The sequence below is a fragment of the Sminthopsis crassicaudata genome, chromosome 5 (assembly GCF_048593235.1).
Source record: "Sminthopsis crassicaudata isolate SCR6 chromosome 5, ASM4859323v1, whole genome shotgun sequence".
Taxonomy (NCBI): domain Eukaryota; kingdom Metazoa; phylum Chordata; class Mammalia; order Dasyuromorphia; family Dasyuridae; genus Sminthopsis; species Sminthopsis crassicaudata.
The window spans coordinates 261,206,958-261,217,445 of NC_133621.1; the positions used below are offsets into that span (position 1 = coordinate 261,206,958).

A 10,488-nucleotide genomic window follows, 5' to 3' on the forward strand; every position below is an offset into this window, starting at 1 on the left:
GATAGGTAAAATTTGACCAGAGCAAAACAAAACACAACCTTGAAAGAATTTGTGAACTTTATGCTAGTTAAAGTGAATGGTTCTAAAGATGGAATGCATGGGGATAATTTATCATCAGTAACCCAAGGAAAAAAATATGATGAATTTAAATGTTTAAACATTAATTTGAGGATGTAATGCAGGAGAAACTGAGCAAGATAGAGATTAGAGAGTATTTAATAATTTATTAAATGGAAAGATATACTGGGACCAATGGATCCATGTTTGGTCCCAAGGCTGAATGAGACTATCCTCTCCAACAATCCAGCAAACAATTAGAGTTTTCAATGACATATACACGTGGCTCAGACACAGAGAGTAGAATGAGGCAGGGGCAGAGTCAGGGTACTAAGAGAAGGACTCTGACCTGGTGCGGTGAACCACTGGAGATGAGGATGACATAATCAAGGGGAGGCATCCTGGACATGGGGAGAGGCATCTTGATAAGACATTCCAAGAGCTTGGGATGGAGAGAGGCATTCTGATATTCTAAAACATAAGATCTTTTATCCTTATCAAATATTCTGATAAAGAGGGAGGGGAGGTTTTGCAGAACTGAGAAGCAGGGAAACCAAGGAAGGACTGAGTCAGGATAATTAGGGAAACTGAGTCAGGACAATAAAAGAGAACTGTGGCATAACAAGGATATAATATAAGTGAATTATTAGAAGGTTTGGAAAAAGATGTCAAAGTACTAATTGAATGCTTCCACAGTTTGATTTTTTTTCAAATAAGAAAATCCCATCATTAAAACTTAAATTCCAATGTCATACAATAAATTTTATAATCAGTCAAGAAAAGGGCTTTTATTTTTTTTCTCTTTAAGAAGTTTTAATAAAAAGAGAGTCCCAAAATATCCCCAAGTGAACTATTATAAAGCTGAAACTAATCATTTGAAATACCATCAACAATTAAAAATGAGAAATTTGAGTTACTTCCTTCAAAAGAAATCATAAATAAAAATGTTTAACTTGCAATCATTCTAAAAAGATAAATGATGAAATCAATTAATCCATGTTTCTAGGGAAAGACAAAGTTAATGTATAAAAAATAAATTTGAGATCAATGTATTTTTTTAAAAAGTACTTGCTTCAGCAACACACAAACTAAAATTGATAAGATTGATAAGAGATTAGCATGGTCCCTGTTCAAGAATGACATGCAAATTTGTGAAATGTTCACTTTTTTGAACATTACTCTTATTGGTATTGGTTCAAAGAGGGAATAAGTGAATAAGAGGAGAGAGTGATAGAAATCAGGGCAGATTGAGAGAAGTAAAAATCAAAAACAAAACTTTTTTTGAGAATGGATACGGTGAATGGAGAGAGAAAGTAGAATAAGCAGATGAGAAATTTATTTAGTAATCATTACTGTGGGGAAAATTACAGCACAAGTTTCTCTGATAAAGATCTCATTTCCCAAAATAAATAGAAACATGAGTTAAATTTATAGAAATAAGTGCCATTTCTCAATTAATAAATGGTCAAAAGATATGAATAGATGAAGGTATCAAAGCTATCTATAATCTTATGAAAAATATCTAAATCGCTTTTGATTTAGAAAATGCAAATTAAAACAACAGTGAGCTCACTCATCTATCAGATTGGCTAATATGACAGAAAAGGAAAATGACAAACGTTGAAAGGGAAATCAAGACATTAATACATTGTTGAGGAAGTAGTATACTGGTTCAACTATTCTGTAAAGCCAAAGGGCTATAAAACCATGCATATCCTCTAACCAAGCAATTCCACTTTAGGTTTATATTCTAAAGAGATTTTAAAAAGGAAAAGAACCTACTAGTACAAAAATATTTATAGCAGTTCTATATATTTAGCAATTCAATTTTAGTAGTGGCCAAGAGTTGGAAATTGGGGGGATATCTATCATTTGAGAAATGGATTACAAGTTATTGTAAACACAATTATACTACTAGAAAGGATGAGTAGGATACTCAAAGAAAAACTTGGAAATACCTAAATGAACTCAAGCAAAGCGAAATGAATATAACCAGGATCACAGCAATGTTGTAAGGTGATCAACTGTGACTGAGTTAGCTAGTCTCAGCCATACAATGAACTAAGATAATTCCAAAGAAGTCATGATGGAAAATGCTATTCCCCCTCCAAAGAAAGAACTGAAGAAATCTGAATGCAGATTGAAGTATACTTTTTCTTTACTTTTCTTGACTTTTTTCATCTATTTTCTTTCACAGCATGTCTTACTTTAACCACACATATAATGTTTTGCTTGACCATGCATGTAATGTACGTCAAATTTCTCATCTTCTCAGTGACAGAGAAAGGAAGGGAAGAAAAAAATTTGGAACTCATTTTTTAAAGCATGCTGACATTGTTTTAGCATGTAATTTAAGGAAAAAAATTTTTAACAGAACAAAGAGGAAATTTTAGGAAAAAGAGATCTGTGCGAGAGACTGCAATAGAATTTTAAAAGTTCTAAAAATGACAATACATTTGGGCAAAGTTTTGGACTTAGAATAGGAAAAGTTGAATGCAAATCTTCTCTCAGATATACTTAACTAACTTTATGACTCTATACAAATCATTTACCCTCCCCTAGACACATTTTCATTAGTTATAAAATGAGGAAATTGAATTTGATGGCCTCCATGATCCCTCGAAAAAAATATTGAATTAATATTATATGAAATAAATTACATGTTCCTTTTAAGTAAATCAATGTTTGTTTTAGTGTTTTTGTGTTTGGGGTTTTTGGATGCTAATAAAAACAGAAGTTTCTTGAATGGGAATAGAAAAGGCAAGAGAACCAGATGTACTTCTACCCAGTCTGGATGTAAGCAGAAAAGAAATAAAAATCTTTTAAAAATATTGGCAAGTGTGTTTACTATTAGGAAAGAAACCAAGGTACAAGAAAAGAAGAAGGGGCCCCTTATAACAATAAATAGGAAACTAATCTTAGCAAGAAGGGAAAGTGATGATTCTCATGGAAACACATCTCCTTGGTGAGGAGGTGCTTAGGGCCAAAGGTACCTTGTAACCATACTTCTTGCAGGAAAAAAAGATAGGAAAAACCTAGAAGAACAACCTCTCTGAGCAAAGGTCATAATTATTTATTCATTAAATAAATATACAATAAGCATTCATTATTTTTCCTGTGTCATATTAAGTGATGAGAATACAAAAGAGGAGAAAGATCATTTGATTGTAAGCTGAAATTAAATGGTAGATAATATGCAAACATATAGACAAAGCAATACAGGATAAATAGAAAATATCTAAAAGAGGGAAAACATAAGAATAAGAGATTAGGGAAAGCTTCCTATGAAGGTAGAATTTTAGTCCTTACATGGTTTCCCAGAAGACACAGAGTTGGAATGAGTTAAAGAAAGCTAAGCCAAAAGGCAATGAAAGATAGAATAACTTAATAATGAGTTCCAAAAATTATTTCAGGTTCTAACTTCAAATTTCAGCCTCCATGTATTATAGTTGTCATTATTTACCACCTATTTATTTCATCTATTAAGATGCATATGGTGCTAAGCATTACTATTGTGTATAGGAAATAAATATCTGTCCCTTTCCTGTTTTATATGGTACATTGATTACCATTTTACTCTCCTCTTTGGAAATAACCCTGGACAAACTAAGTTTAAGCAAATTTTCCCTAAAGTCCTGAAGAGACAAAGAAACTACCAAAAAAAGGGAATTTCAGATGATCAGGTTTCCCTAATGGCAACTAGTGACATAGAAAATAAAATTTTAGACCTAGAGTCAGAAAGACAAGTTCAAATACTGCCTCAGATTCCTCCTAGCTGTGAAACCAAATCACTTAACCTCTGTTTGCTTCAGGCTTCCTCAAATTTAGTATAGTGTTAATAATAGCACCTACGTTCCAGGGTTGATATGAGGATCAAATGAGATTTATATTTATTTATAAAATTATAAAAATAAAATAAAAGCATTTGTAAAAAGTGCTTAGTACAATGCATAATAGGCAACATGTAAATGCTTATTCCCTTTTCTTCTCTTTTCCTTAGGATTGTCCAGAACATCCATGTGAGTTCAGAGAAAAGAAATCTTTCAGGGGTGATGATAAAAAGATAGTGTCCCACCACTTGGTCCCAACATTCCAATTTTTTCTCTTTTTCATTGACTACAGCTTGCTAGACAAAGCTACTTTGTTGTATATTTATCTCTAACTCTATCTCTCTGCTTCATTTTCTCCATTTGTGACATGGAGTTAAATTTGATGGTCCTTCAGGTCCCTTCCAGCTCTAAGTCTATGAAACTTTGAGGTTATAAAGTAGATCCTTCTTAGAGGTTAGAATAAATAACCTCTGAATTCTTTTTGACTTTGAAATTCTGTAATTCTGTGATACAGAGTATATTGAATTAGCTCATTTTATTAATTACTCATATTCTGGCGGTTTTATGAATAGACTTTTTAACCATGAACCACCCTGCCCCTATCTTTGAATCCCATTTCTTGCTAATTGCTTATCTTCTCTGATTTATTTCTTTCTATGTTGTACCTAACACTTTTTATAGCATCTGACTTATGAAATATGTATATAAGCAGTTTTCTCCCTTTCTATCTCTTTTCAGAACCTTTGATCAAATCCAGAAGTCTCCATGAAATTCTCATTTTTTTAATAAACCCTCATTAGATAAATTCCATCCCAGACCATCAGTTCTATATTTTGATGTCTAGTCCAGAAATTGAGATCATGTTCATTGGTACCCTACTTTGAACCATTCATTCATTTCCCAAATTCATTTTTCACTTTTGAAGTTACAAACTTCAAAACACCCGATATCTCCAGGGCTTTTGATTTCTTGCCCAATTCATAGAAATGATTCCTTACTTCTTTCTGGCAATTACATTCTTCCCCTATATGAGTTACTAGAAGTGGATAGTAGTCATAAGATTTTATGAGTCTTGGGAGACTTCTTGATTACACAGGCCAAGTACAAGGAAAACTCTCAATTGCTCACATTATGTAAATGTAGGGTGTACTCAGAAGTGAGTCACAGACCACCACAACTTATAGGATCATATGTTGAGAAATGAAAGGGTCCACACAAGGCATATAGTCCAATTTTCTAATTTAACAGAAGCATAAACTAAGGCTTAGATAGGGTAAGCAACTAGTAAAGGGAGTCACCGGTGAAATGTGCCGTTGTTTTCATTCCTCTAAGTCAAACACTTTATCCACAATTCCATATTGTCTCTCCAGCACATGTTCCTTTGATAATAGCAAGAAGCTTTATACTAATTTTCCATTTGCCCCTTATAATATTTGACCCTAAGTAGAAGCAGTACAAAATGGCATAGAGGAAAAAAGGGAGTTGACCTCAAAGCAAGAATTCATATATGTGATACATATTGACTGTCTGACCATTAGTAATTCATTTAACCTCTAAGTACTTCTTATAATTAAGACTATAAATTATGGAAAAGATGTCAACCACCACTGCTAAAGGAGATTTCGTTCCAGTGAGTTACCTTCATTTATTGTATATGTGTGTGTGTGTGTTTGCTATACCTCTATGTCAGACTAAATTCATTGTGATCTGGGACTAAGATGTTGTTCTTAGTTTTCCTACCACCAAATATAGTGCTTTACACCTTCATTGCTGAAGTGCAATTATTTTCAGTTACATCTGATTCTTTGTGATTCCATTTGGGGGTTTTCTTGGCAGAGATAATAAAATGGTTTGCCATCCCTTTATCCAACTCATTTTACAAATGAGCAAACTGAGGCAAATAGTGACTTGCCCGGAGTCACACAGTTCATAAGTGTCCAAAGCCAGATCTGAACTCAGGATTCTGACTCCAGGCCTGGTACTTTGCCTTATACCTAGGAAACAATCCAATTCAATTGGATTCTATACTGGTCATTATTACTGAGCACTGGTAGAAACACAAGCATGAATGTCACAAAGTATTCCCTTTATTTTCTATATTTTCTGAAACTAAAGCCTTTATTATATTATTCCTGCTATTAAGTTTCCTGTCCAACTTTTCAGGCGAACAGTTGTATTGATTTATTTTATGTTATAAGGTTCTGTTTCTGGGAATCTTCTTAGTAAGTTTTCTTCAGAGCTCACGTTTTCTTTTGTAAAAGTACATATGAGCAATTTTCTTCCTTTACCTCCCCCAAACCTGGCTTATTTACCCAGATCATTTGATCATTGATCATAATATGTCAATTTATATCCTAATATAAAGTATCACAACTCTCAATTATCTTCCTATGGTAGATCTGATGTAGATATCAAATGTCCAATCATTCTTCATTCAGTATAGTGGGAGGATCTCTGGTATAAGAAAATCTAGATTCAATTCAGTCTCTGAGATTAACTTTGAAATACTGGATGATTTACTAAACATCCTGGGACCTTGGTTTTCTCATCTGTAAAATGAGGGGCTTAGACTATTCTTTAGTGGAAAATCTTTCAAAAATACTAAGGATGAAAAATATTTTTATCTAATAATTAGTCTCTCCCAGTTAAATAAATATTGATTAATCAAGAGATACACAGTTTTTCGCCAGCCATGAACTCAAAGTCTCTTTAGTTTGGAAGACCAACCATGAATTTACTATATTGACATAACCTTTGAATATTCTGGGTCATTTTTACATCATAAGGAGTCATCAAAAGATAAATTTTATAGAGATGACAAGAATATGAGGACAACATAATTTAGTAAAGTTATGGTTTTGGAGCCAGAATGACTTGTAGTCACATCCCAGTTCTGATTCACACTGGTATGAGAACTTGTATAAGACCATTTAAAGCCTCAATGCCATTGACAAATATTAATCTTAATCTTAAAAAAAATTATAGAAAAAATGATGAGCTACATCATGAGAAGGAATATCCTCAGCAGGAAGTTCCTCTTATCAATGAATTGATGTCCTATCCTAGTCCCTCTTCCCTATGGGTGTGTGTACATTATACATATATAAACATATATATCTATATATATATATATATATATATACATATGAACATATAAATATATATACATGTAGCTTCCTTATCAAGACCAATAAGTTTGTATGTTTTGTTACCTACAACCTCTACCCAAAAAGTTTGCACAAGAACACTTGAATATTTGTGGATTTTAAGCAATAGCTAAAAACAGAATGGGACTTACAGCTCTAATTTAAAAAAAAATTGACAAATTTATTAATGGTTCATAATGCTCATGATGTAATTTCAAAGAATAATTTTAAGTCTTAATTCAAACCACAAAAAAATTAATTTAAAATTGGAAAGAATAGTGAAAGTCATCTACTCCAATCTCTCATTTTATATATGAGGAAAATGAGTCCCAATGAGGCTAAGTAGCTTGGTCTGGATTACATAGTAATACAAAAGTTGGAATTTGAATACAATTTTCTGATTCTAAATCCATTCTTTCCATTGTACCAAATTATACCATATGTCCTATGTGAAGCATAAATTGCCTCCATTAGAAAGTGTTGATTTAGCTTGTCTCTTTGGTGTGAAATCCCTATCTCCCCCAACCATTATATAAAACAACTAAGCTGTAAAAGGGCACATGTAAACATTTAAACATTCAAATTCAACTCAGCAAATATTTACTGAGTACCTACCATATGAAAGGTACTGTGGGGATAGATTAATAAAACATCATCTTTGCCTTCCAGGAGATTACAGCATACTAAGAGAGAGAATACATTCATGTGAAAATTATAATGCAAGTCAGAATAGGATAAATGTTGAGAGATATAAAAGACAAAGATGCTAGGCAGGATTAGAAGAGAAAAATATCAGCATGGGGCTCCCAGAAATTACAGAGGTATTATTTCATAGATCACAGAATTTCAGTCAGATAGAACTTTCTAATGTAAGTGATGATTTCCCTAAAAATATAATACAATATTTAAAAATATGTATGAGATGTATAAACAAAACATACCAAAACCTAGGGAGGAGGACGAAAAACAATAGAAAAAGAAAGAAGGAAAGTAAAAATAAAGATGGAGGGAAAAAAGAAAGAAAAAAGGAAGGAGGGAAGAAAGGAAGAAAGAAAAGGAGAAAGGGAGGGAGTAAGGGAAGAAGAGAAGGGAGGAAGAGAGGGAAGAAGAAAGAGAAAGAAAGGAGTGAGGAAAGAAGTGAGGAAACAAGGAAAATTACAAATATCAGAAGGACTATGGGGAAAACAAGTATATTGATATACTTTCAATGGAACTGTGATAGGTCTATTCATTCTGGCAATAATTTAGAATTATTCACAAAATTTTCTAAAGAGTTCAAGCTCTTTGACCTAGCTGTTATACTACTATGCCTACACCCAAAAGAGATAAAAAAGAGAGTAAAAATTACATTAAATAAAATCTTTTAATAGCAATTCTTTTGTGATAGAAAAACAGTTACATACTTAGAAATGTCTTTCATTTAGAAAGTGATTGAATAAATTATAATGTATGAATGTGATGAACTATGTATGATTAAAGAAAAAGATGACTTAGAAAAATTTTATGGACTGATATAAAATGAAGTAAGTAAAATCAGAAGAATGATTTGTACTATAACACTAATATCATACTGAACTTGAAATTCTTTAAAAATCCATTATTTTTCAACTCAAGTGCTATCTATCTTACTATATATTCTTTCTTTGTCTATTGGAGTTAAGTAAATAGCACTTTTACATTTATCCTTATTCACTTTCATTATATTCTACTGAAGTCAGTGCCCTAACCTTTCAAGACCTTTTTGTCTTTCAACATTTCTTTCAATGGCTTAGACATTACCACACTAGAGTATAAGTTAAATACAATATATGTATACACGTCCATACAGTTATTTTGCTGTACAAAAAGAATCGGACTTTGAAATAGTGTACAATTAGCCTGTGAAGGAAATAAAAAATGCAGGCGGACAAAAATAGAGGGACTGGGAATTCTATGTAGTGGTTCATAGTCATCTCCCAGAGTTCTTTCCCTGGTTCATCTCATTGTTGAAGAGGGCCTCGTCCATCAGAGTTGATCATCATATAGTATTGTTGTTGAAGTCTTGGTCCTGCTCATTTCACTCAGCATTAGTTCATGTAAGTCTCTTTGGGATATAAGCCCAGTAGTAACACTGCTGGATCGCATAGTTTGACAACTTTTTGAGCATAGTTCCAAATTGCTCTCCAGAATGGCTGGATGTATTCACAATTCCAACAACAATGTATCAGTGTTCCTGTTTTCCCACATCCCCTCCAACATTCATCATTATCTTTCCCTGTTCTTGTAGCCAATCTGACAAGTATGTAGTGGTATCTCAGAGTTGTCTTAATTTGCATTTCCCTGATTAATAATGACTTGGAGCATCTTTTCATATGGCTAGAAATAGTTTCAATTTCTTTGTCTGAGAATTGTCTGTTCATATCCTTTGACCATTTATCAATTGGAGAATGGCTTAATTTCTTATAAATTAGAGTCAATTCTCTACATATTTTGGAAATGAGGCCTTTATCAGAGCCTTTGACAAAAATGTTTTCCTAGATTATTGTTTCCCTCCTAATCTTATCTGCATTAATTTTGTTTGTACAAAAACTTTTCAATTTGATATAATCAAAATGTTCTATTTTGTGACCAATAATGATCTCTGGTTCTTCTTTGGTCATAAATTAATTGCTCTTCCACATGTCTGAAAGGTAAACTATGCTATGTTTCTTTAATTTATTTATAATCTCATTCTTTATGCCTAGGTCATGAACCCATTTTGACCTAATCTTGGTGTACGGTGTTGTGTGAGTCAATGCCTAGTTTCTTCCATATTAATTTCCAATTTTCTCAGTAATTTTTGTCAAACAGTGAGTTCTTATCCCAAAAGCTGGGTTCTTTGGATTTATCAAACACAAGATTATTAAAGTTATTGACTGTTTTGTCCTTTGAATCTAACCTATTCCACTGATCAACTAGTCTATTTCTTAGGCAATACCAAATGGTTTTGCTAACTGTTGCTTTATGATATAATTTTCAATCTGGTATAGCTAGGCCACCTTCATTTGATTTCTTTTTCATTAATTCCTTTGAAATTTTTGACCCTTTGTTTTTCCATGTGGACTTTGCTGTTATTTTTTTCTAGGTCATTAAAATAGTTTTTTGGGAGTCTGATTGGTATAGCACTAAAAAAAATAAATTAGTTTAGGTAGTATTGCCATCTTCATTATATTTGCTTGCCCTATCCAAAAGCATTTAATGTTTTTCTAATTGGTTAGATCTGATTTTATTTGAATGGAAAGTGTTTTGTAGTTTTGCTCATATACTTTCTGATTTTCCCTTGGCAGATAGATTACTAAATATTTTATACTATCAGCAGTTACTTTAAATGCATTTTCTCTTTGTAACTCTAACTGTTAGATTTTGTTAATGATATATAAAAATGTTGATGACTTATGTAGGTTAATTTTGTAAGTGTGGATTATTTCTAATACCTC

At 32.4% G+C, this 10,488-nt stretch overlaps 1 non-coding gene across 1 annotated transcript; it reads left to right on the plus strand.

Moving 5' to 3' along the window:
- Positions 1-1,121: 1,121 nt before the first annotated feature.
- Positions 1,122-1,228, plus strand: LOC141545303 (U6 spliceosomal RNA). Its single transcript, XR_012482977.1, has one exon. It is a non-coding gene; the product is annotated as a U6 spliceosomal RNA (small nuclear RNA).
- Positions 1,229-10,488: the final 9,260 nt, after the last annotated feature.